The following is a 27520-nucleotide window of genomic DNA, read 5'->3' on the forward strand; positions in this document are numbered from 1 at the left end:
GTGCTTCTCTGCAGGCAAGGGCCTGAAAACTCCAACTGAAGTGTTGTGGTTGATATATCTATTTTTTAGAAATAACATTTGGAAACTGTACATTAAGTCAAGTAACAGAACTTGCTGAGCACTATCTCCATGATTTTGGGTTTCTAAGTGGGAAAGGGGAAAAAAAATATTGCTGAAAGGGTCAGGCAATGGTCTCTGATGCTGTCTATTGTGTAGAAGACTAATAGTAATTAAGAACTGGTATCCATAATGATGAATATTTTTAGCCATTATTTTATGTTGTGAACAGACTAACCTTCTTTCTTTGGGAAAAACTGGAATATTCATCACAGAAAAACTGGTCCAATTTCTTTATTTACAGGTTGGATTTTGTGATTTTTATTTGTATGTTGAGCCTTAAGGGATGTTTTGATAATGTAATCACTTTTGCCTCCTCTTTCCCTAGATAAATTGGGGAATGGAAGTCAGGGGAGGGTAAAATAATGTCAGAAAATATTGTTCCTATAATAATGTTGAACTGGTTAGAGTTTCATGAGTGGTTTTATTAACCAGCTCCAAGGCAGGCCAAGAAGAGGAGGGATGACCAGGCTGGTGTGCAGCTCACCCAACAGCCAAGTGCAAAAATGCTGTAAAATCCAGAGGGAAACAATGAGTACAAATATCACCTTCCATGAATTTAATCAGTTCTCTACAGGGTTTGTGTAACAGGAAGGAAATTTTCAAACCATTCTGTATGTAACTTCCAAAGCTTTGCCCTTCAGCTCTTTTCCCAAGTAGAGGATTTTTCCCCCATGTTTCTTAATAATTTGCTAACTGTGTTAAAGAACTGCTGTTTACTTTGAAATGCAATGATTTTCCTTGGATAAGGGAACTAATCACTGGAGTTAATCAGTGTGACAACAGAAAGGGGAGGTTTTGTTGGGTTTTTGCACAGAATATTAACCTGCACTTTTCAATATGAATTTTTAATGCATTACCATTACATTCCATCCTGTGAAGTGATTATTCATTTTCAGGATGTTCCTTATGCAGAGGAAGATGATAAACTGAATTTCAGCTTCTATGTTTATGGCACCCAGAACTAAAAGTGTAATTTCCTGTCACTGCAGCATTTATGGAGCTGAACCTCTGCCTGTTTTACTCATTTTTTTTTCCTTGCAGCACTCCTGTATAAAAAGGCAGAGGCAGCTTTTGGGGATGGAGGGGAGATGCTGGTTCAGGATGAACAATACAAGAGAGACTCCAGACTGTACCTCACATAGAATACCCCAGTACTTGTGTGGGCAGGATTTAAAATCCAGATGTGTATTCCATCTCTGTGATCCATATTTTCTCTTTCCCTTCATGAAATGAGATTAAGTGCAGGCCCAAATATCCCTAAGAATTTAGTGCTTTTCAGATGTCAGAACCAGAGCCATCTTTGAGCTCTACAGCTCAGGCCCAGTTCTGAGAGCTGACTGCTCACCCTGGCATATTTATTCAGGCTGTGCTGGCAGCCCAGGCAAAGATCTAAAGGCCTTGTTCTGCTGTTAATTTGAATTCAGCATATGTAGCCTGTTATAAAATGCGAGACATCATCATTTGAGCAGGTCAAGCATATTCAGATGAAGACAAATGGTGCTTATTTGATTTTCTTAAAATCAGGAAATGAAAAAAGTGCTCTCTGGAGAAATCATGTTCTGCCTGACTTAGATGATAGAGCAAGGCATGTACCCCAGATAAGAACAGGCACTGGTGGCTGGGTTTTATCTCTGAAGGACGGTGGGGACTGTCAGCTCGCTGACATGTGCATTATCCATGTCATTTTAAACAAAGTGACCTGCAGGAAAGTGCACTCTGCCGTGACGTGATAATGGGCTGCTGGATGACAGGTAAAGTACACACTATAAAGGAGGCTGTGTGTTATTCCTTTATTTAACTGACAAGCAGAAACTTCTTTTCTTCAGACAGGCAGGATCTTTTAGATCTCTTTCAATAGGACCCAGAAGATTTTTGAATTCCTGTTTTAAATAAAATAACATTTTTAGGACAAAAAGTTCCTGTGAGCACACTGCACTGGGAGAAGGGAGGATGGTGGATCCTGTCCCAGGGAACATTTCATCAGTGGTGCCCAACATCCCCAGTTTTCATTAACAGCCAGGGGAGCTGGGGGTGCTCAGCAGGATTAGAGGTTTGAAGATCCTTTACCCAAATGCCTTCTATCATGATGATATTGGCCCCCAGCTGTGGAGCTGTTCTGGCAGTGAATTGACAAATTGCTCTGGTTGGACCTCTCTCGGTGTGTTCTGAGGGCTGTGGAGTTGTGCCCCTCCCTCCAGACACAGCTTGGCCTGAAATGTTTGTGGGGAGAGGAAATCTGCTTTCCTTTAGGACCATCTCTGGCAGATTTTGATGCCCTGTTGTGTACAGAATGCAGGGTTAATTGCTGCAGAGCAATTCCGTGCTCGCTCTTCTGACAATGCAAAGGAAGCACTTTTGCTTCATTTAGGAGTTTTGAGAGCAAACCCTGACTGATCCTCTACAGGAGATCCACAAGAGGTAGAAATAATGGATATAGGTACACATTTCTGCTAGAATAAATCAAACCTGGACTGCAGGAAGATAGAACAGAGCCTTTGAATGAAACATGGCAGATCAGTACCAGGAAAGGTGTGTGACAGATGGAGGGGCTGAAGGGTGAGCTGCTGGAAGGATGGGCCACTGAGAGCAGCAGAATGAAGGAAGGAGCAGGAGCTGGGAGCCTGAGGAGCAGCTGGATGGAGAGGGGTGGCAGTGGCAAAGGCACTGCCTCAGCCTGGTCCTTCTCCCTCCCTTGGATCTGCCTGTCTGGCTGATATCACAGCTGATATCTGATCTCTGCTGGGTGATGGCTGTGCCTCAATCCAGCCTTTAATTGGGAGCCACTTTCTGTCTGTGTCTGCCCTCAAAGGAGACGTTTCTCCAGAGGTTTCTCCCGAAGAAGAAACAAGGATATTTAATTGAAACAATGATGCAGCCCCTGCTTAGCAGTGCTGTAGCTGAGGCTGTGTCAGCATCTCAATTTTAAATGACATATTTTGGGTGGATAATTTGTCTATTTATATAGATTCATGCTCCTTCACTTCAGTTTGACACACAGGACTGGACTGGAGCACTCAAAGTAGACATTTCACCCTCCTGTTGCTGAAAAGTCTGAAGAGGTAGCAGGCATATCTGTGGAGGGAGAGTATATTTGGAAGACTTGCATCAGAGTGAGAAGCACTAATTCTTAGAGAGGTGTCATTTTCCATCCTGGGATCCTTTCAGCAAATGCCACTGGGATTTCTTACTGAATCAGAAAAAAGTCTGGATCCCATGGGAACTCCGATTTTCTCCATTAAAAAGTCTGTCAGTCTTACTCTTTGAGCAGGTCTCCAGAGCTGATAATCTAAAATTAGGGCAAGCTATTGCACAGCTGACAAATTTAAGTGCAACTGTATTAGCTTTTGATATCTCGATACAATCTTATAAATTATACCCATGGTAATTAATACAGTATTAAAAACAGAAGTGCAAACCCAAAGTTTGTCTTCTGGAAATCAAAGGAAATCTTGTTTGGAAAAGACCTACAAAGAGCTCTGATAAAGAAAGTCAGGTGTTAAAGATGAGGTAAGAAATGAGGTCCTGTTTTATTCTCCATCTCTACCATCTCCTCTCACCTCTCTGTTTAATTTTAAAATTAAAGGCTCCATCTGAGGCACTTCAGTGATTTTGCACTTCTTAAGAAAATACTTCATTGATCAGGGGAGCTGCTTTGCAGTGCACACAGGCAGGGCTGCTTCTGGCTGGAGTTGTACTTTGATGGGATGTGCAGCCTAAAAAAAACATCCCTGTTGATGCCTTAGTCCTGTGTTTATCTCAGGAGCACCCCAGCAGTTTAGGAGGCTCTTGAATCCCACTGGAACAAGGTCTGCAGGGCCCAGAGTGTCTGGCTGCAGCCCAGGTGTCCCTGCTGAACTGGGCTCAGCTTTGGTGCCCTTGGTGCAGGATGGGGAGGGAGCACAGAGCCAAAGCAGTGCCTGAATTTGCCAGGGGTTGGCATCTGTTCAGAAGGGGAGGGTACCAGAGGGAGGGATTGGATGAGTGGGTGTTGTGCTTGCCAAGGAGCCTGTGCTGGTGGGACTGTGGTGCTTCATTATTGTTCTCTTTGAAAGAAAATTTCTTCTTTGAAAAGAGAAGCACTGTGCTGTTGAAAGCACTAAGAGAGCTGAAGAATGATCTTTCTTGAATCAGATTATTTTTAATGATAATGCTGATAGATCTGATTGCTTTAAGTCAGGTACAAACCAAAGAATGGCATGGGAAGTACCATAAATGACTCTGCTGTGCCAGGGTAAAAGGGATGGGGATGGCTATTCTGCACCAAAGCATTCACGCCTGCACCCTCTGGATGTTTCTGCAGCACTTTTGGCCAATTATTTTGTGTGTGGGCTTTGGAGAGACATTTTGGAGTAGCATTTTGGCAGATGTGTGTCTCCCAGTGTATTGCTGCATTTCAGTGTTTGGTGGTTAAATAACCACACAAACAAGTGTTTATGTGTTTGTGTGTGTTTGTAGTTCTTCCCAACTTTGCAAACTTGACTGATTTAGGTAGTAATAAATGCTCTGATAAACCAAAGAGGAACTTGGGAAGGGCCTGCTGAAACCATGTCAGTGCATAGCTCTGGATAAATGCAGAGTTTGTTGGTTCATGAACTTCAGGAGGTGTTTCCTCCTGCCCTGCAGAGCTGCAATGTCTCTGCTGAAAGCACAGAGCATCCTGCTCAGCAGGGGCAGAGCTGCCCCCTGTCCTCCTCCCCCAAAAACATGGGTAGGACACAGCAAATTGTCCTTTCCAGGGGAGCAGGAAGGACCCAGAACAACCCCCACCACTAACTGTGCTGGGAAATAGAATGCCAGAGTGGGCAGCTGCTTTGCACAGGGCTGTGCTCTCTCCATTCTGCAAAAGCTTTGTCATAAATGGATTAAATAGTGGTGAAATTGCTTTATGCCATCTTATATACAAATGTAATATATATTACATTTTTACACAGGTGCAATCTACTCTCATGGGATCAATTTGGGAAATTTTTTTAGTAGGGTGCTTGGAAACAAAACTGAATTTGGGATATTTTTTCCTCACCCCTGGGAAGAATGAGGGAAGGAAGAGTTTGAGTAGCACTTTGAGGGGAAAACATCCCCCTGGATGGTGCCAGGGCTGTGGCACAGAGACAGCTGGGAGCCAGCTACATTTATACCACTATGGCCCTGCAGTGCTACAGTAATATCTCTACTCTTCTTATGGTTTAAAACTCTGCCAGGGTTTCCCTTTGGTGTTTATGCACTGCTGGAGTATAAATAATAAATTACAATTTTCCTAGTCTGAAAAACTTTAGTTATAAAGGGAACTCTGAGCATTTATTGAGCTGTTGAAAGAAGGGCCTGCCATCAGAGTTGGGGTTTTTTCATCCTGTTCCTCACACTTCTCAACCATGCAGGTATAGGAAGATTTGGGGCGATAAAACTTAGCTAAAACTTCAACATGTAAAGTGTGTCAACTCCAGTCCAGTAAGAAGAAGAAAGAAATTGGTCTGTGTCCTTAGGTTGTGTGAGACATTGATGTTTCTCCCAGTCAGGGAACAGCAAGGAACCAGTGGAGAAGAGTTCCTGTGGGTTGGGAGGCCCTGAGGTTCCTGAAGGGGGACTGGTTCAATATGGGCTTTTTGTGGGAGCTCTGGGGGAGCTGGTGGAGGGATCCTGCCCTCCCCAGATCAGATCTCTGGGCTCTGGGGCACAGGTTGGGCTGGCACGGGAGGGCTGAGGAGCTGGCAGGCCATTCAGCCCCTCTGTGCTCCAGGAAGGGCATTGCTCACGGGAGGGAGCTGAAAGCTCCTCGGATGGTGGCTACCAAGCACCACTTTTGGCAAACAGGGGAAACAGTGGCTGAGAACCCAATTTCAATCAATTGCTTCGGGTCGTGGGATCCTGCTGTCTTCCTGTTTGGCATATATTTATTTTGGCTAAGGTTAGGATTAGAGAAACCATTCCTCAGTATTATTCCAAAAACTATTTCTGCAAAGGTGGGATGTTTCCCACAAGGGCCATTTACCCTGCATATTTGTACAGGTGTTGTCTTTTTAACTCTGCAAAAGCAGCACCTTGGCCTTGCCCCAGGGGTGAAAGATGCCCCAGGCTCTCCATGCTAGCCAGGCTCCGGCAGTCGGGAGCCATTCCTTCCTGTTTAGGGCCCATTAGGAGGGAAGATAAGGCTCCTTTTTATTCATTTGACGTGGCAAGCAGAGGCCCCGCAGTCAGAGCGGCAATAAAGCGAGCCCAGCGTGTTCGCTGTGAAGGATGCGGCGCTGGCAGGTGGGGCCGCTCCGAGCTGCTCCCGTCCTTTGTCACCGCTGTCACTCGGCACAGGGACCCGTGCTCCTGCCCTCTCCCCTCCCCCAGCCCCGCCCCGCTACCCTTCCCTTCTTTTTCTTTTTTTTTTTTTTTTTTGGTACCCATTTCGTGTAGAAAATTTGTATTTACTTTGGGAGTGTAATTTGTTCCTCCTGGATAATGTGACCCTTAGCGGAGCTGGATCATGGGTTAGTTGAAGTGATATTTTCCGCTAATGGTAGTCGTACATCATTGCTGTCAGCTCGGGTTAGGAGGCAAGCACATTACAGCTCCATTTTACCTCTGCAGGCATCTGGGATTATTTGCCATAACTGAGTATGACATGACCACACTACAGAGTGCATTAAAATTTTACTAGCTGCTCAGGCAAGTTCCTTGGCTCCAGCCTGCCTGCAGGCAGCCGCAGTGACGGATACCTCGGAGGTCCTGACTCGCTGCACCAAGGATACTCAATGTCAACGGCCCAAACAGGTTTTGCTGTCCCCAGGGCTGGAGCCCAGCTCCTGGCAGTGAGTAAACAATGCAGAGCTGGAGCAGGGGAGGGCAGGTTGGCACAGATGCCCCTCCGAGGGTCCCTGGCATGCCGGAAGCCCCAGCACTGTCACATCAGTGTCTTGAGACACTGCTCAGCCACCAGGGCTTAAAAAGTGTCATTTGCAGGCTGTCCTGTGGGGATAAGAATAAACCATTGTATGAAGATTCAGTCGATAGCAAAAAGCATCCAGGGCTGTGGAATGGTACGTGTTAAATGTGTAACAGGCATGGAGCATGGTGCATAGCCAGTATGGAACATGCAAATGCAGCAAATGCTGATGTTACGAGTGTGTGCTCATGTTGCACTCGATTTTCTGCTCTGTGCATATGGGCAGAGTCATATTTATACCTGTAGCAGCACATGCCTGTGCCCAGTATTTCAATTTTTTATCATTTTTATATAAGCAATTACTGTCCTCAAGCAGGACTTTAGAATACCAGCCATAGCTTATCTGCATGTGCATTATTTTGCAGCATGTGTTTTCATCTATACAGATGCCTGCTATGAAAATCATAGGCATTTCTTTCATTGAACATATCTGTTTACATAGATGTACATTATTTGCAATGTGTCTGTTTGTATATATTGACATCCCAAATTAGAGGTATAGCTATACAGACAAATGTGTGCTGAGGAAACTTGGGGGAGAGGTTAAATTGAACATAGTAGTGGTTTTAAATGCTTCTTGGAAAAGCATAATATATACCCCATGATAATTTTATTGCAGCCTCCTGGTGGTTTTATAAATATCTACAACACATGTCTGGGCTGCCCACAAGCTCTCCTCCCTAAAGCAGCACTAATATCTATAATATTTTCAGGCAAAGGTACATAGTTATAGAGGGTGTTTCTGTAAGGTAAGCAGGGATTGTGTGTGTTTGAAATCCTCCAAATTGGTCTCCTCTGTCCTCATTCTGTTCTTCTGTGAATTAGCAGATGGAGGAAGAATGGGAAAAAAACAGTTTTGTTTTGCTGACCTTTTTTGTTTTCTCTTTTGAAGTGTTTAATTGCATTTGTATTCACTGTGAGAGGAGAAGAGGGATGGGGCAGGCAGCTCGTGGCCTTGTTGGGGGAAGATTTCTGGGCTTACAGAGTCATGGAATGGTTTGTGTTGGAAGGGACCTTAAAGATCATCCCATTCCAACTCCAGAGTGCCCTGAATCCCCACCTTTCCCTGTTCAACCCTGCCATCCCAGGTGCACTCCACTTTTTCTGAAGTGTCCAAGGCCAGGTTGGGCAGGGCTTGGAGCAGCCTGGGATAGTGGAAGGTGTCCCTGCCCATGGCATGGGGGGGAATGGGATGGGCTGTAAGGTCACTTCCAGCCCAAAGCACTCTGTTTCTGTGATCTAGAGCTGAGTTTCAGGATGTGATACTGATTTGCAGGTTTTTTTGGAATAACACATTCCTGGCGATAAATATTCCCATCCTAATTGCAACACTTGGAGCCAAACTTTATTATATGCCCAAGAGTTTTACCTGTGCCTGGATTGTAGGATTTGATCCTCAGTAGGGGAGGAGAGAAGAAGAGATTAAAGATTAAAGCTGGTGATGTGTTCAGTGCTGTACAAGAAACAGAAGAGACACTTTCAGACATCTCTAAGGATAACATGCAAATTCCTAAAGCCTTCCCAGCAGCTTAGATCACAGTAAGAAAGACATTCCAAATGATAGATAGTTTTCCTTGTTCACTTTATAGTGTTACATCTTCTTTTTTATGTGTAGCAAAACTTTTATCAAAGTGGTTCCATGAAGGGTGTACGTGGGAATGCCAGGCAAGATTTCACTTTCAGGTGCCACTGGCACAGAGTGAGTGAAATCACAGAGTGGTTTTCTGATCTTGCACATAGCAAGTTGTGATTTCAAACTCAGAGAAGATGTGTGTCTGTGTCTGCACACAGTGCATGTGCCCACATGCTCTCTCTGTCCTGAAAGATGAGAATTTGAAACTTAATTTGGAATGTTTGAACTGATCTCTTACTAGATTGAGAAGTTTTGTCTGTTATTTCTCACAAGTCTGTACACAATCCACACGAAACTAAGATGAGATGTCCTGAAAGGAAATCTGTGTCCTGAAAGGTCCAATTCTTGTGGTCACCACAGCCCCATGGAGCTGCTGTTGGTTAGATGTGAGCTGTGGAGGTGTTACTGGTATTGATGAGTGGGCACATGAGATCTGTGTGTGTGCAGACAGACAGAAATTCAGTCTGTGGATCTTGGAGTCTGGCCATGGCCAAACATATCTAGGTTATACAAAGTGTTCTTTAAGGATTATATGTTATTCAAGCATAATATTCATATACACTTTTTGCTCTTGAATAACATCTGTTTTTCATTACAAATCAGGTTTTATAATCATGTATGAGGCATGCTCCCCATTCCTGAATGTCTGTTCTCACTTTTCCTTGAAAAGGAAAAGGCTTGGGATTGAGAGCTGAGAAGGTGAGACATTTCTTTGGAGGTTTCTTGAGAAAGAGAAGAAAAAAAAATACATTTAGAACAAAGTTATGGCAGTTATTTAATGGTTTTAATAGTCTTGGAGGCCACAACACATGTAACCGTCTCAGGTTTCTCACAAACATGTCCAAGGACAGGCTGAAAACAAGGAGACAGGAAATTAAATGCATGCACTGATGAATTGAGAAGGATTCCAGCAAGGACCGTGCTGGTTCTCTAAATACTTCTCTCCATGTGGCTCAGGGAGGGCACTGTGGACCTGGAAGTGGTATAACAGAGCTACCATGTCTCTTGGATTCCACAAATTCCCCAGGCAGGGCAGAAGTGAGGGGAATAACACATGGTTGGAATTAGAGTTGGGCCTGCAGGTACCAGCAGAGTAAAGATCATTCTGGGCTTTCATCTTCCCCTTAATCCAGGGCAGGTTTGGCAGAACCTCTCCCTCCCTCCTCCCCTGGGGCATTGCCAGCCAAGGAAAGCCCTTGTCCCAAAGCCTCTGCCTGCTCTGTCACCCTGCAGGGAGCCCCTGGGTTCTCTGTTGGAAGGAGATGGCTCTGAGATGGCAGAGATGTTCTGAGTCAGGGAGTGGGAGTTCTTAGAAACCAGACCCTGCCCCTGGCTGGTGTTGGTGGGGAACTCCATGAATGTGCTGGAAGCACCTCAGAAAGCACCACACAGGAAAGCAGGAAAAGCTCCAAACAAGTTCATCTGACAACTGGCAGGTTCTGCCAGGCTCCCAGTGTGGGCACACTCTGATGTGGCTGCTGGGCACTGCAGCCCAGTGTCTGCCTGCACACTGGGAGCTGCTGGGGAGCTGGGAGTGTGGAAGAATGGGTTTAAGGTGAACCTGATGTGCTTTGCTTTGGAAATGAGAGTCAGCCTGTGTGCACTGACTCCTGCAAGCCTTTTTGTGACCTCTCTGAAAAGTCTGGAATCACTTGCAGGCATTACACAGATGCCTGGTTTGTAATTTTCTTTTGGTGGGAAACACCAAGAAGGCCTCTTTGTCTTTAAAAATTGCCTGGGCTTTCTAATTCATGCTGATCTCTCTCCTGAAAATGCACCACTGAATTTCTGGGCTTTGCAGGCTGCCTCAACATCCTATTTCAGCTGACTCTGGACAGGCAGACAATATTAAACAAGGTTGTTCATTCATAACAAAAGCATCCTAATTGAGTTACATTATTACATTAACTGTAGCAATCAGATTGAACCAAATCACTGAGCGATAATGTCATTTTCCAGGGTATCATTTGTAGGAACCAGTTGTCCTGTAAGATGCAATAACTCACTTAATCCTGTGGAGTTTATGGTGACTTATGTATCATATCAAATTCCTTACTTTCAGGGAAAAACTGAGCAGTTAATGCATGGCTGTGAATGTGCAAGCGATGAATTTATAGAGAAACATTTAGCAGATCCTAGACAAACTGAAGAATGAGTGATAGTCTATAATAATCTCAGAGAAAGGGGCTGTTCTAGGAACGGGTAAGACATGAAACATTTTCAAACTGTGAACTTCTGCCAACACATGGGTGGTGCAGTTTGTTTCAGGGGCTGATAGATGGCTGCTTTATTGGCTCTCAGCTGCCCATGGAGCACAAATCCTCAGCCAGACACTGGGAAGGAGGATAGAGGTGAATTTTGGACTGTGCATGCCAAATGTTTACAAGTAACCTCATTTAGAAAACTTGGTTTCTCATGGCATTTTTATGTGCTGCCAGGACACTGCTGGGGATCCCTGTTAATGCACTTGGAGGGTTTTTTTGTTTGGTCGTGATGAGGAGAGGAGATGAGGAGAGGTGTCAGACTGAGCAGAGGGATGGGACATGGGACAGGGCAGGTCCCCTGAGTTGGGCACAGTTTGGTGGCAGCACTGGGAGCCATCCAGCCTCCCAGCTCATGAGTTTCTCCTCCTGTGCCCTGCTTTGCTCCTGGCCTGCAGGAGCACTTCAGCTCCCAGGAACTGGGTTTGCCTCAGGCATGGATATGAGCTCAGTGCAGCAGCCTGAGAGTGTGTTCCTCCTTCCTTTGTGGTTTCTCTGGTTCCAGCCTCGTGGCTGCAGCTCCATCAGTCACAGAGTGAGGGGAGTTCATCACCTCAGACTCCTGAATCCTGCTTCCCAGTTTACCTGCTGGTGGGAGCTGAGAGCCCTGTGTAAAACCCTTCCAGCCCCTCCACTGCCCTGAGTGGAAGAGGTGGAATAGAAATATTATAGAAATATTTCTATTATATACAAACTTATTTTTATAAATATTTATTTAAATAGTTATATTTAAATTATATTAAAATTATAATATTATAATATTAAAACTGAATTATGTTTTATTTTAAATTATATTTATTTATTAATTACATTTAATTATAGATATTTGTTATAAATTTTCTTTCTGTGTTTATTGATATTATATTTATTTGTATTTATAAAATAAATTATTATTTATATAAATTAACCCTTCCAGCCCTGTGCGGTGCAGCCCCTGCTCTTGGTTACACTGCCAGGGTCACTTTGCTGGGCAGGAGGGCTGCTGGGGGGGGTCAGTGTTAAAGGGCACTACAAGGATGGGCATTGTATTGAATATGGCAGAAATCCACAGCGTGTTGTACTGCCAGGAGAATACAAACGGGCTGGAAGATGGTAGTTACAATGTTAGCGTGTCATCAGAAGTGCAATGGAAGAGCAGCTCCACCAGACTTCTGCAGGATCACCAAGGAGCTTCTATTCTCTCTCCTGATCCAAGAACAAGAACAGCTCTCACCTTATTCCTTGCATGGTCTTTGTGGCTCCATTTCAGTGTCAATATAAGGTTCAAGACAGGAGACATTTGGCAACAGAAGCCTGAAATCCAAGTAATCTTCTACTGGTTTTGTACTGGAGCAGTCCTCAGAAGCCCCATCCACACTGGGTTCCTTTGGACCTGGGCACAGTGCAGACAGACAGAGAGAAACCATCCTTACCCCCAGATCGTTTGATAAAAATTAATGACATTGTATGACAATAAGGGGGAATTGAATACAAGTAAATAAATCATTTATTCAGGAAATACAGGTCTCCCAGGTCCCGTGCCCAGCATTCAGAGTTTTGCTTTGTTTTATTTCTGGGTTTGGTTTTGTTTGATTTCTTAGTTTAGTGGCTGCTGTTGGTGATTTGTGTTTTGGTTTTGAACCAGGGCTGCCCAAGTACCAAGGGGACAGGACATGTGGGGGCCAGGGTGTTCTCCTGGAGCCCAGCAGTGGTCCCTGGGATCAGAGATCTCCAAGATCCTCTGATGCTGCTTGTTTTCATCCCAGCCAGCACTCCCTGGGGCAGAAGGCTGCCCTGTGGGACCTGGCAGGTTTGCTCACTGAGCATCTCCCAGGGCTGCTGGGCTGCAGGGGCTCCTGCCCTGCCCATGGCTCTGACAGACCTTGTAGGACTGCTGCCTTAAAATCCACTGTGGGGTGCCTGAAGCTGTGATTCTTGGCCCAGAATGTGATGTCTGGGGGTCCTGGGGCAGGAAAATGAGGGGTGACCACTTGGCACTGTGCATTCCTGGGGTTTTAGCTGATGTGACAACTGGGGCACTTTCTGTGTTTCTTTTCTGTGCCTGATTTATATGTATGGTTACAAAATACTTATTTAAATTAATGATTGTCTTTGAGTAATTTAATGCTTGTTTTTGTTAATGGGAAACCTGACTAAAGAGCTTTCAGTGAGCTGCTGTAGCAAATCATTACACACTCCCTGCTACTTCCTGTGGTCACATTAATCAGAATGGACTCATTGGCTACTAATGCAGATGCTGCATGTAATTCAGTATAAATTTATTGTAATTTACCAATAATGAGTGTCCACTTATTCTAAGGTGCTAATGACACAAAGAATGAATTCCATTTGGTGTAGGGGTCACCCTACTTTTACAGACACTGAGGGAAATAGAATGGTTTGGATGGGAGGGACCTTAAAGACCCTCTAGTTCCAGCCGGTGCCTCACAGCTCAAAATGGCCACAGTGCTCCAGGGGCAGGAGCCCAGCAGCATTCCTGCAGGGATTTCTTTAAACACAGGTGGTATTTGGACTGGTTTCCTTTTTAGATTTAGGGACAATGGCTGTGTGTCATTTGGGCTGGGCTGTGGGGTGGATTGCATCACTCTGGAAGAGCAGGAAAGCTGATGCTTTGGAGTGCTGGGACAGGGAGAAAAATCAGAGTGACTCTGTGACTCCATGAAATAGGCTGGGGGGGCTGAGCTGAGCAGTTGTATGTGTTTTTCCAGCAGGAATAAAGGACTGAAGCTGAAAATGCTCTTTACTCTGCCCTTTTTCACAGGGGAATGGCACATTTTTCTGGAAGTTCATTCTTATTCATAAGACTATTTTCTTTACATAAATTCACTAAGGTTTAGTCAAAACTTCCCATAACCACATTGCTCAATATATAATCTGTTTACCACAACATTTGCCATGCCAGCTAAATACATTAAAAATAATACCTAGAATAATACATAGAAAATTACTAGATGAGCAGGAACCAAAAGTCACACTTAAGTGGTGTGTTAAGGATGTTTTGTGAGCAAACAGCAAGTCCTAGAACCAAAGCACCCCCTGTATAACAAGCACTTCAAAATGAAGCTTTTCTGCTGGAAACATGAAGCTGTGGGCTGCAGAGAATAACAAGCTGGAGCTGGAAGTGGACAAGAGTAAACGCTTCGATTCACATTGAAATGATTTCTCCTGCCTAGTATAATTTAACCTGCCCACACTGCTAAACTTCTGTATTACACAGTCCTGTCAGACTGTCAGGAGGAATGATAAGCCTCCTGGAAGCCTCAGCCTGTTACACAGGGAGAACATTGCAGCCAGCATTTCCTTGCACATTTTTAAGACTTTTAGCTTGGTCTCTCAAGTATAGAGAATACCCTTCTTCATGACCCCAGCCTCTTGTTAGTTGATAGATGAAATCTTTTCTTAAGCTGAGTCCCTTGTCTATTATGTTTGCAGAATTCAAGGTTTCTCTTTAAGCTTCCTGGCTTACTGCCAGAAGTCCATGGCTTTGTTACCCAAAGAAATTGCCTTTTTATTAACAGGAAGAGGATTTCTGCAATGGCAAAGGTGCCAATCTGCTTCCAGGTGAGGGAGAATAATTTTAAAAGTGTGATCTCATGTTTTGCCAGTGCCAATAACTACAAAAGAAAAAATAGCAAAGAATTGTTGTAGTGGTTGGGACTTTTTTGTTTGATTGTTGGTTTTTTTTTTTAATTTGAAAATCTGGGATATAACATAAAAGCAAACTACAAGCTGTAGTAATTTCTGTGTTTTCCATGTGCTTTTAATCTCAAATTTCTCATCACTATAAACTGTAGTCTGCATACCCAGGAAAAAGTCACAGAAAGTTAGCTGGGCATTGGCTTCAGTCTCATCTCAAGAACTTGTAAAACAAAGAAACTCCTTTCACGTGTACCTCTCAGTAAATTGTGTTCTGGAGCACCTGTGTCAGGTGGTGCTGTGGGAGGAATATTCCCTGTGCCACCCAGGCTGGAACCTGGCCACTACAGCAGCTCAGCTGGGCAGGGTTGTGCATCAGCACTGCTTTCTCTGTGTCACACCACAGAGTTTTACCTCTGCCATCCAAGTGAAGGAAATCAATCAGTCAAGTGAGGCTTCCTAGGGATTCTCATTTAAGGACTTCAGGGCTTTTCCATGTGACTGCTCACTCAGGACCCAGCAGCAGAAAAAGATTCCAGGCCACAGCTAATCAGACAAGTGATTCCACTTACCTGAAGTATCAGAACTAGTTAGGAAGAGATCCCTCTAGCAGGAGGCATTCATGCTTATCTGTAGGTGTTGTTAAAGTCTTTTTTGCTCTTTAGATAATGACCAGCTACTGCACTTTTCTGGATTTCAGTAAAGGTGGTGAATAATTGAGAGGGGTGGAAATAATTAATTTCAGCACCAATTGAGAACCAATTGCAGTCACAGATACTTTATTTCACCTTTTTGCAGGAATCACTGTGTAAGAAAACTTCTGAGCACGTTCTCACAAGTGCAGAAAACACTGATTCACATTTGTAAGAGACTGAGAGGCAGAAGGCCCCAGCAATATGCTGAGCAATAAACCACCATAGGGTAATTAACTGATTGCTGCCTACAGGACTTGGGTAAATTTCTAAGAACAATGAAAGAGTGAAGCAGGAAAAAGGGAATTCAAGATAAAGCACATTTTGAAGAGCTCTTTAATTAGTTACTTTAATTAGTTACAGATTCATATTCTAGTGTGTGTGATTTCCCACCACCATAAAAGCATAATGAAAGATTCCCATGTAAAATGCTCCTTCCCCCACTGTGGAGTGTGCTGCTTTAAAATCCACACTAAGTACCATCACATTCTCTTCTTTCTTTTGCTAATATTGACCTTGTAAGGGGCTAGATTTGCAGTTGTTATAAATCAGTCCAACACTGATTGCTACTGAGCTTTCTTGATTTGCATCAGCCAAGGCTCTAGCCTGAGTGCATCCTCTGAGCATGAAATGAAGACAGAAGTCAGTGCTAAATGAAGTTGACCCTTTCCTTTAATTTGCAGTCAGTGGAGGGGCTCCTGAAATTTGAATTGCCAGGGCTGTGTCATTTGTGTCCCTTGGACAGTCACAGTTCAGGTCACACTGCCAGACTGCCTGGCTGAGGCCTGATTGAAAACCTGAGCATGTTTGTTCTTGCCCCATTTTTATATCTGGGATAAAAAATTATCTCAGTGCCCTTGCTCAGGTGTCAGGACAGTTAACAGGGAAGAGGCTGAGATGGGCAGGGAAGTAAAACTGTAATCCATCTCATGAACTGCACTTCTCCCTGGCACAGCAAATCTCTCCTGGTCTTGCTTCTAACAAATCCAGCATCTTACCTCTTTTTGCACATTTGAACATGAATCACTTGTCGTTTAAAAGTCTAAAAGAGGGTGATGGGAGTGTAACCACTGTGGTCTGTCATAAGAAGGGGTATGCTATGGCAAATTCATCTGTAGGGGGGTTTGTGTGCATCTTTTAAAATTCAGTAGCCAGCCAGATCTCATCTGATGTTCTCTCAGAAATGTGGGATCCTTTGTGGGTTTGTCACCTTATGTTAAGCATTTCCCAGGAGTGCTGAAGTGCTCAATGCTGAGATATCTTTGTAGTTTTCAGCTCAGAGTTCTGATTGTGAAGACGTGAAGGGAAGAAATGATTGGGAGGATTTGTCACCTGGTTTCATTTGAACAATTGCTTTTCCCCTTGGTCAGATGTGGGACAGAACAGGAATCACCTAAATGTAGATAGATTGCAGTGACACATGACAGTTCTTTGTTGGTTTCCATTACCTATGCTGCTCATTTCCCCAGAGGAAAGGGCAGCTAATCCTGTATATTTTTTAACATAAACCAAAGGGAAGGATAAGCCAGTGCATATGAAACTATGGCTCTTTATTCTCCATATGCACAGAATTGAATTGCAATTTCCTCCTTTCATTTTCTCCTGGCTCTCAGTATGTCAGAGCAGCCAGGTATGTTTGTAGTCCTTCTCCAGCAGATGATCACTGAAGGCCCACAGGTAATGAGTGGACACATGTGGAGCAGTGGCAGGGTTTTCAGGCTCAGCTCTGCTAATGAATTGATGGTGCTACAAAAAGGCTGGGGGCAGCCAGGCCCCCTCTGGGCACAGGAACTTTTGCATGCTCCCATTTTAGCTTATTGCAAACCCTTTATGTCTCTGTTGTAGGTATTTCACACCTTTATTTAGATATTTCTTTTAGCCTTCTCATTGTGTCCATATATAAATTCAAGATCTGTGTATCTGAGGAGCTCACAGTCAGTGCTTTCCTTTGCTGACACCAAAATTGGGCTTCTCCCTCCTGCACATCCTTACCAGGTGGGGAAAGCAGCATTTGGAACAGGTTTTCAGAGGTGCAAGAAAGAATATGAGGTCCAAGTGAAGGAGGAGGCCAGCTGAGGTGGCCTGGGCAAGATCTGCATCCTATTTTCTTCTTTTCTCTGTCTCTTTTCCTCCTCTCTCCCTCTCCCCGCCCCCCCCCCCCCCCTTAACAGCTTTTCTGGCTGTTTCTTTGAATAAAAAATTAATAATGGCAAAAGCTTGTAGGTGGTCCCTGGGGTAGAATAGTGGCTAAGGACGTAAAAGAATGATTTGAACAAACAGTCTCAGGAGGATAAATGAAGTGCTATGAGTTCTGTAAGTAAAGGGAAAATATATATAACTAAAAATATTTGCCTAGTTAAGCAACTTCTATAGTAAAACTTTAGCCACAGCATTAGCAGCTTGAAATGGATTTTTAAGCCCAGACAATCTAGGAGACTATATTTAATTTTCTTAACAGACATACAATGTTGAGATGTCCAGAGCATGTGAATTCTGAAGGACAAGGGTTTAGATGGCATTTGGATGCCTGGAGATAGAAATAAGTTTCCTATGGGATTTTTAGAAGGGCATAAGCAAATCAGGCAGCCCAGCTAGTTTTGATTTTAATGGAGCTGCATACCCAACATGATATTTGTGCCTCCTCCTTCCTGCAGGGATTCTCTAGCACAAGACAGTTTACAGTGATACTTGGGAGTCCAGGTCACTTTGCTTATAGCCAGTGTACCCCTGAGTTCCTCAGAGCTGTGCTGACAGCCTGGAAGCACAAGTCCAGTTCTGTGCCATGGGGCATGGGTGGCCAAGCAGCAGCCCCTGTGCCAGCCCTGCCTGCCAGGCAGCCATCCCCTGCTCCATCCCTACAGCTCAACCAGTACAGCCTGGGCTGGCTTACATTTAACAGACATTAAATAAGGAACTACTTTGATTTTCTTAGGCTGCTACATGCTCCTCTCCATAATGCATTGTTGCAGAGATCTCCTGATTTCAATATAAAACCTGATTTAAATATAAAACATTTGTATTATATAAATAATATCTATCACATAAATATAAAATACTTATATGATATAATAAATACTTATAGAATATAAAACCTGGGAGTGGGAAGTTTGTGTAGCTCCCACTGCTCTGTGGTTTTCTGTGCTCTGAAGGATCCTGCCCCTCTCTGTCCCAGTGACCTTGCTGTTGTGTCCTGGGGACCTTATCAAGGATTTCTGCCAAACTGCAGGAGCCCCAGCCACCTTCCAGCCCTGCTGACGGATAATCTTGGAAGTGGCAGCTAATTGGTGAGAGCAAGGCTGGAGGCAGGAGCAGGGCCCCTCTTCCAGCCCTGCTCTGCAGCATCCTGCCACTGCATCTGGGCTCAGAGAGAGGGAGCACCCCACCCTCCATTCCTTTTGTTCCTCTCTTTGTTAAGTAATTAATCTCATTCTGCTGAAATAATTTTTTTCTGTTAAAAGGGAAGAAAAAAACTCTTTAGTCAAAACAACATTTGGGGGAGAGGAGAAGGGAGGGGGAGAGGAGTCCTCCTCACAGTTTGTTAATTGGTTCTTTCACCTGACAGTAGTTTGTGTCAATTAACTTGATACTCAGTGAAAGTGAAATTAATCCACCTGGGTCAAAAGCAGCTATTAATTTTTAATCAAAACAAAATGCTCACTCGACAGATTTGTAGCTCCACTTAGAATAAACAAGACACGCATGAGGTGCAGTGTGCCACGGGCTCCGCTCCTCCCAGGGGCTCCTGGGGATAATTTCTTTCTCTCCTGCAAAGGGCAGAGGTGAGGCCACTTGGCTGCTAATGACAGTGGCTTTCCAGAGGCTGTTCCCTGCTGGAGGTGCAGTCTTTCCCAAGCAGTTTCCCCCTTCTTGTTCCTAAACCCTTCCCACAGTGGGTGAGGGCAGCGGGGGCTGAGGCTGTGGGACATTGTCCTCCCTTGTCCTGCTGGGCTCAGGCCATCCCTCCCTGTCCCTGCCTCTGGGACACACCCAGACACAGCCCTGTCCCTGCTCTGTGACACATGGGGCAGCCCATGGCACCTGCAGCCCCCCAGGAGCCTCTGCTCCAGGAGCTCTGCTGGCAGGAGAAGGGGACTCATGGAGAGGAGCCTCCTCCATGAAAGGGAGCTGGGAGCACAAAGCTGCCCCAGGATTTCTTCTGTCCTGTGCACTAAAACAATGAGGGCAAAAGTCCCTTGGGAAGTGTTTTGCAGAAACCCCCAGTGCTCCAGGTGGCTGGTCAGTGTGTTCTCCTAAACATAGGCAGAAGCAAAAATCTGGAGCTTGTTTTTGTGTATGAGATGCATTGGGATTCATTGCTATTAATAATGACCTGTGCCAGACCTAGGCCTTAGTTCACAGAACCCCAAAATGTCCTGAGTGGGAAGGGACCCCCAAGGATCACCCAGTCCCACTCCTGGCCCTGCACAGACACCCCAACAATCCCAGCCTGGGCATCCCTGGAGCTCCTGGAGCTCTGGCAGTCTCGGGGCTGTGCCCATTCCCTGGGCAGCCTGGGCAGTGCCAGCACCCTCTGGGGGAAGAACCTTTCCTGAAATCCAACTTGATCCTGCCCTGGCCCAGCTCCAGCTGTTCCCTGAGTCCTGTCCCTGTCCCACAGAGCAGAGGTGGGAGCTGTCCCTCAGGAGGAGCTGCAGACCTTGATGGGGTCTCAGTCTGTCTCCTCTGGTTCAGCTGATGAGCTGAAGGAAGTTGAGGTGAATTCTGCTTGAGGTATGTACAGAAAAGCCAACTTCCAAATCTCCTAAGGTGGTTTAAAATTCCTCTTTTCTCCTTTCTGTCTCTTTTGGTCTCTTCTTCTTGAAAGCTTCCATCTCTCTGAGACTCAAAGGGAATAAAATAGGAATCCCTCCACCTTGCTCTGTACTGAGCCTGCAGCAGCTCTTGTAGGGCTCTGAAGAACAGATTATTTGGGTCACACAAAAGGTGGTGCAGCCTGAGGGGCAGAGATCCAAGCAGAGCTGGGTTCCTGTTCCATGTGTGGCACAGGGAGCAGCAGAGAGGAACAGTCTCTGGTTTGTAGCTGTGGTGCAAAGGCCAAAGATACTTTAAAAAAATATTTGGCATTTATTTTGTGGAAGGAATGTTCTATTAGGAGTCCTGTTGGGCCTGACTCAAAGTGCTGGAGATGCCCACATGCCCCAAGTCCTCCTGCAGGTGCAGCTTGCCAAGGGAATCCAAAAGCACCACAGTGGGACAGCCCCAGCCCCTGCCAGGAGCCCTTGGAGAAGCTGATTGTGGTTCTGCAGCCAGCACAGCTCACTCCAGCTCTTCTGGAGATGACAGATGGAAGATGAATAATGAACTGGGAATAAACTGTTCTTCAGAGGGTCCAGGAGGGAATTCCCATGGGAGCTCTGCAGCTGCTCTGCTGCGGTGGGAGCTGTGTGTGGGATTTTTCTCTGCCCTGAGCACCAGCTGTGGTGCTGGGCAAGGGGAAGCAGCTCACTGGGGACTGGCCTCGCCCAGGGGGAGCTGGCAGTGGTTGGCATCTGTGCTGGCACTGCAGTGAACAAGCACTGGGAGACTTAAATGAGGAGGTGTCAGTCCTGCTGTACCCTGCAGTGCCTTGGTCCTGTGCTAAAGCAGCTCACTCAGACACCCACATTCACAGCTCTTCTCACTTTCTCATTACTTTGTAGACAATAAAAGCAAAATATTATCTGTTGGTTGTCAAGGTATCAAGCCTTAGAGGGGATTTTTCCCCCTCTATTTTTTTTTTTTTCTTTCCCCAAGTAGTATCATGTCTTGGGATTTTTAGACACTAATTGGATTTTTTTTTTTTTTTTTTTTTTTTTTTTACTGCTGTGAGTATTCTTTTGTGAGGTGAACCTGTCTGCACACCAGAGTGCTGGGGGCCATTTATACCTGTGCAACTTATTACCTGCTTCTGCACTGATTTAGCCAAATGGATCAGAACAGTCCCTCCATCTGCAGTAATTCATTAATCAACAGCAGCTCTCTCTCCTCATGCAGGGGAGCCTGATCTCATGTGTGATGCTGCTCTTTCAGGTGTTCCTCTTCCCAATATTGTAATTAAAGGAAATCTGACCTCTGTGCTGGAGTTAATAGATATTTTTATTACACATGCTCAAAGACATAAAATGGTTGCTGGTTCTTCCTTCTCTTCCAGCTCTGTCTGTCTGGTCCACTTAGCTGCCAGGATTGCCTGGAGAATGTGTAACCTGGATTATTGTTGGGATTCTAACAGAAAAGAATATATTCTCCAGTGACAGGGAAAGGCAAGTGAGTGACACAGGAGTGACAGCCTCCTCCCATGTCACATATGCAGAGGATATTAATAGGCAGCAGCAAGACAAGGATGTGGTTCAGAGCACACAGGGGTTGTGTCTGTCAGGCACCAGCAGCAGTGGAACCAATAATAACAACTTTATCCAGCCAGACTGATTAGCTGGAACCTGCCATGCCCTTGATGTTCTTGTGGAAGGTGCCTCAAAACCTGTAGGGAGCATAAACCACCTGGCACTGATCATCTCCACACTCCACAGGAGATCTTCAGCAGCAAAGGGACCATAAAGCTGGGATATCCCAGGTGTGCTTCATCAGAGGGGCCCTGCCAAGTGATGGCTTGTAGGCACTGCTTCCTGGAGCATCCCTGGCTGCTCTTCCAGGTGCTTTTCAGGCTAATTCTGCCTTGCCAGCATTGTGAGAGACAGCCTCAGGTGCTCTGTTTGTGTGGCACAGAGGGTAGCAGCCCTCAGGAACTGCTCTGCACCTTACCCTGTGTTGCTGGCCTTCAGCCATTCCTTCTCATTCCTTCTTGTCATCTTTTTTTCCTTTTTCTTTGTCTTTTTTTTTTCCTTTTTCTTTGTCTTTTTAATCATTCCTGTAACAAAGAGTGAGGTTGGTAGAAAGTGTGATGCTCTGACAAGTGGAAGCCTACATTTCTGATTAGTTATTTGTATCTCTTGTAAATAGGTAATCCTTTTTTTTCCTTTCAAGTTAATGTAATTTAGTTGCAGAGAGATTAGGGAGCTTATCTGAACTCTGGGAGGAAGTTTGGTGTTCTGAGGCTTAAACCTTCATCATCAGAAATGTTGCTTCCTCCTTTGCTCCAGCTTATAACAACCACATCAGGTGCTCAAACCAATAACATGCATCCATACAAGAAGCCTGTCCCCAAGTCTAATAATATCTGTAATGACTTGGATGCAGGCTCTAGCTGGGGATTAATGACTAACTGGCTTTAATGGGCCTCAGATCATCAGCTGCCTCTCTGTTGGTCATTAATCCCCAGGAAACGGCTCGTGCTGAAACTACCACTGCTTAATTAGAACATGGTTGGCCACTTGCTGCACAGCCCTGGCTGTGGCTTTGGGGGAATAAAGGGAATAAAATGACTTTATGAACCTGTTGAGTGTCAGATGGACCTTCTGCCATTCTCCATGTGCCTAGAGACAGCATCCCCAGGGACAGGCTGGAGAGCAGACTGTCTGAATCTGCCTTTTCATCATTGGACTCTGTTTCTGGCTCAGGACAGGCCTTATTTCATTTCAAGGCAGAAAATCCCACATTCCTTTAGAACTGCTGGTAAGGTCTAAATGACAGTGAACTGTGGTTTTTCAGAGATGGTGAGAGTGTCTTTTTAATGGAAAGTACCAGGTTTAAGTCACCTTATTTACTGTGGTGCAATAGCATGGGTTCTTCCCTCCTTCCAAATTTTGTGTGTATTCATTGCATTTCTCTTGCTAGTCTCGAGCCATAAAGGAAATACATTTCACCTGTAATTTTCTGAGAAGAATAAAAGATAGTTAATCCTTTCCTAGTTTGGATAAACATCTGTGTGATCCTCCCTTACCTTAAGATATGGAAAACTCCTTTACTTTTCAGAAGTCTTTGACCACTGTTTGTTCAAGCCCCAGTTTGAAGAAGACACTTTTGCAGTAGCAATATTAATGAATCATCATGTCCCCAAACAGCATAACCCTTCTTGTACGTGCTCTGAATGGGATCCAAAGCCCAGTGAAATATTTCTTTTCAGTGGTTTTGGATCAGGCCCTGGAAGCACCTGGATATGATGAATGAAGCTCCACTCTGCTGGGTATAAGGCCTGTGCTGTCCAGGGGATTTGTTGTAATTAAGTTTATTCTTCCTAACCTCAGGCTGATCCCTTGTTCTGATGGCCTGTGCTCCTCTGCTTCCCATTATCCATGAAGAGTGTTTGATGCCAGAACAGAGGGGGGAAGATGCTTTTTCCTCAGCCTTGTGAGATTCTGAACATTTAGACATCTTTAGAATATACTACACACATTCCACTTTTACAAAGCCAGTATAGCACTCCCAAAAGTTTGATGAATTCCAGGATGTAAGCAGGGTCCTCGTTAGCCTGTTTTGGATAAGCCCTGATGGCCTGGCCCCAGAGCTGCACACTCCCTCCCTCCCTGGGCTGTTCAGGAGCAGTAGTTGTGACCAGGTCACTGAGAATGGAGCACCATCAGTCTCCACACAGTCTCTCCACGGGTCTGGCTGCCCACTCCAGCCTAGTTAAATTTTTAGGAGCAGTAAATGGGGAGATCATGAGTATGAGGTGATCTTTTGACCAGTATTTCCAGACTCACTGGATCCTGCATCACCCATTAGTCTCCAAATGCCTTCCATAAGAGCACAGCTCCACAGCTGCCAGGACAGCTAAAAGGGGAACCTGCAGCACAAATCCATGGCAGGAGGTGATGGGAAGTGATCACAGCACAGTCTGATGCTGCCTCCCATGCTGTCATCCACAAATCCTGGGGCACTGCCACAAATGGGAACTGCATTGGAGAGGCACTTAAGATGCTCTTGTGAAGCACACAGATATTTGGAGCTTTATTTAAAGATTTGTGGGCTCCATGGAAAAAAGAAATCTGTAAAGGTGGAGTGGAAGGCTGACCATTTGCTGTGTAAAACACCACACAGGAAAAGGTCACCAGAGGTCACTTGATTTATTTCATGCATCCCACCCTGTCATTGGAGGAACCACACAAGACTTTTTTTTTTTTTTTTTTTTTTTGGTTTTGATTGGGGAGATGGTGTGCAACACCCCATGGCAGTGAAATGAGTAGGTGTATTTATAAATCTCTAAGTTACTTCTCAGGAAATATTAAGCATATTATCAAGATCCTTAAAACCAAGTTTCATCTGTAGAAAATTGCCTCACGCTGTGACTTTTTCACTGAGAGTTTGAGTCCATTACCTACCTATTAAGCAGTTAGGAGACCTGATTTTAATGTCTGTAATAGAGCTTTTAATTTTAATGGAAAGGAGCAGTAGTAGATGCTGCAGTGAAGAATTTCACATGTTCCCTGCTCTTGTGGAGCTGCCCCAGATGCAGGATTCCAACCAAAGGATGGAGCTTTTGTCTTCCAAGGGCAGGAGTGGGGTATGGTCGAAGCTCTATCAGTGCTGAGAGGCCAAAGGGAATCCAAGCACCACTTAAATGCAGTTTCCACCAGAGTTCCCAGCTGAATCTGTGTTTAAACAGAGTACAGGGGTTATGCTGCTCCTGTGGCACTCAGGAGAAACCCACCCAAATGGAAACAGGCCATAAATGGCTTGTGGGTGTCCTTATCCTTTCTGCCTCCTGGTCTGTGGAACAGTCCTTACCTCATTCACCGTGCTTTTATGTCTTAGCATCTGTGTCTTCATTAGAAGTAAGAAGAAGAAAATCCAGAATATTTTGCTTTGAGATAATCAGAGCTTTGGGGCATTTTGTCTTCCCACTTTGAACTGTGGGTGTTATACAGAAAATCTCAGTGCTCTTCTCCCAGACACTTTCTCACTAAATATTGAAGTTATGGGAGACTCTGTTTGGCAGTGTTTTCCTTCAGCAATTTGATAATTTCTGTGGAGTATCTGGAGAGTCTGGTTGCTCCCAGGTATCTGGGGTGGGCTGCAGGTGTGAGACACAACCCCACCCAACCAAGGTTAGGGCTCACAGGCTCTCTCTGTAGCTCAAATTCGGGACAGAGATCTGTAATATTGAGCCCAGACCTTTACAATCAGAGCTGTATTTGACCAGCTGGAGCATCAAGTCCTAGCAAGCAATAGAAAGCATTTTAATCCATTTATATTGATGCAGCCAGAAGAATAAAGTGTCTGCAAGTACCCTGAGATTAGCTGATATTCTACAGGCAGACTCTTTCACCAATTTATCCATGTTTCAGTCCCACAGAAGTGGATCCTAGCTGGGAGACACAATTCTGCTACCCAGAATAACATCCCAGATCCTAGTGAAGGATGTTCTGGGTTTTGCAAGCTCTTTGGAATGAGTTCTGTAGGAGCTTCAGACTGGCTGTAGCAGAACAGGTCTGGGCACTCAAACACTGCCAATACTAATCACTGTCAAAATGGTCTTTTCTCCTTTTTTAAAAAAAGCTGTGTATGATCAACAGCTCTTTGCATTGAGCTTTTTTTGAATAGAGACAATATACACAGACTTTTAACATGCTTCAACTTCAGCACTGCTGGCATGTTATAATGTGGTATTTCAGTCATAATGTCTTTTTTTTTTCTTTATCAGTGCCTCAAGAATGGTACCAACCTGTTATAAGAATGATAAAAAAAGCTGAAATTAAAAAAAAACTAAAGCTATTCTTCTAATTAAATACAAGGACAATATGCAGTCACTACTGAAAAGAAAGAATGTTTCCTTTTTGAATTCTAGATGTTTGGGGCATGGAGATCTTTTTGTTCAGGTTGAGAGGCAGCGGATATATTGAGAGTACTTATCCAGAGCTGGGGTCCACAGGTCATATCACTGTATAAAGAATAAATAGGAGAAGGAATATGGCATTTAGGACCTAAGTAGCTGTTGTGCTCTGATAGATCTTTCATCCCTCTCAGAGTGACATTTGGGTTAAATGCACATTTGAAATTTCTTGTAATAATCAGGAGTCACAGACTTTTGGTGTTGTCCTTAAAACAAATAGATATTCAAGTCTTAGTAGGAAAAAGTGATTTTTATTTGCTTGGGATTTTCCTTTGACATAACTGTATATCATTCCTAGATGTCCTGTGGCTTTGGCATAGTGCAGTAAAGGGAGGAGTTTACACCAAGGCCCCTCATCTCCATTCCCTCATCTTTCCTCCCCCAGAAAACCCCAACCTCTTTATCCAGCCGTTCCCAGTGCCTAAAAAGAAACAATTGTGGCTTAAGGAATGAGATGCTACCAGCAAACAGTGCAATAACTCTTCCCTAATTCAGTCCACTTCTCCAGCCACTGTCAATTACTCATATGAAAACCAATTTTAAGTGTATTCTTCAAGGTTAAATTCCCCTGAAGCCCGTGGACTGCTGCCAGGGGCTGTGAACCCTTCATGCAGGTCACCCAGTATCTGAATCTTCTGTTGCAAATCACTGCTCTCCCCATTACTCCTCTGGCATGTACCTGATTTGGTTGACATTTCCATAATTAATTTATAACAGCAATAACCCTGAGATAAGCCTATTTATAGATTTGTGCAAGCTGTATAAGACTATAGATAAAATCTTGCTTCATTAACATATTTAAAGTACTTGGGAGACTCTTGCCTGATAGTGTAGTTGGTGTGATTATCAAATTATAGGATGGAAAGCTCAAGTGTTTAATGTGCATTCAGTGCCCATAAGCTGCTTTCCACTTGAGATCACAAGGGTAATTCAGGGGACACAAACGCCCTCCTGGGCTGTTGACCCAAGGAGTTCTGTGTACTGCCAGGCACTGTGGAGTTGGGCAAGGCAATTTCTCTTTTTCGGATATTTCCTTTCAGGAAATTTATGAATTCTTTGCATCCAATTCTCTGCAGTTATTTTTCTCCTTCTGTCATTGACATGACTGCAAAGTCAAGGGCAAAATAATGCCAAATCAGAAATATACTCATTCAGTTCTCCCAGGTGTAAAAGTTACTTTATGGTTTGCATGCAAGAAAGAATTTGATTGTATGCATTTTTTTCTCTAAATCATCTCCAATTTTTTTTTTTTTCCCCACACAAAATGGGATTGTCTTTCCAAAAGTCAGAGATATTGTGCATGTGAAAGAATGGTTGGTCTCTGTCTATGCTGTGCAGGGGAAGCTTCCCAGAGAAGCCAGGCAGGCTGAGTGAGACAGAGGAGATCCAGGCTGTGGCAGCAGCATGGAAATGATGCTCAGTTTGTGAGTTAGGATAGAGCACAGAGAGGGCAAAACAAGTGAGGTGAGCAGGGGCTTTTTAAAAATATGACAGAGCTTGTGTCATGGCTCAACACTGACACAC

General features: G+C 44.5%; 1 protein-coding gene across 2 annotated transcripts in view; it reads left to right on the plus strand.

The window, feature by feature from the left end:
* AUTS2 (activator of transcription and developmental regulator AUTS2) overlaps positions 1 to 27520 on the plus strand; it is a 786103-nt gene that overhangs the window by 551903 nt on the left and 206680 nt on the right. The window lies entirely within an intron of this gene.

This window comes from Serinus canaria, chromosome 19 (assembly GCF_022539315.1).
Source record: "Serinus canaria isolate serCan28SL12 chromosome 19, serCan2020, whole genome shotgun sequence".
Taxonomy (NCBI): domain Eukaryota; kingdom Metazoa; phylum Chordata; class Aves; order Passeriformes; family Fringillidae; genus Serinus; species Serinus canaria.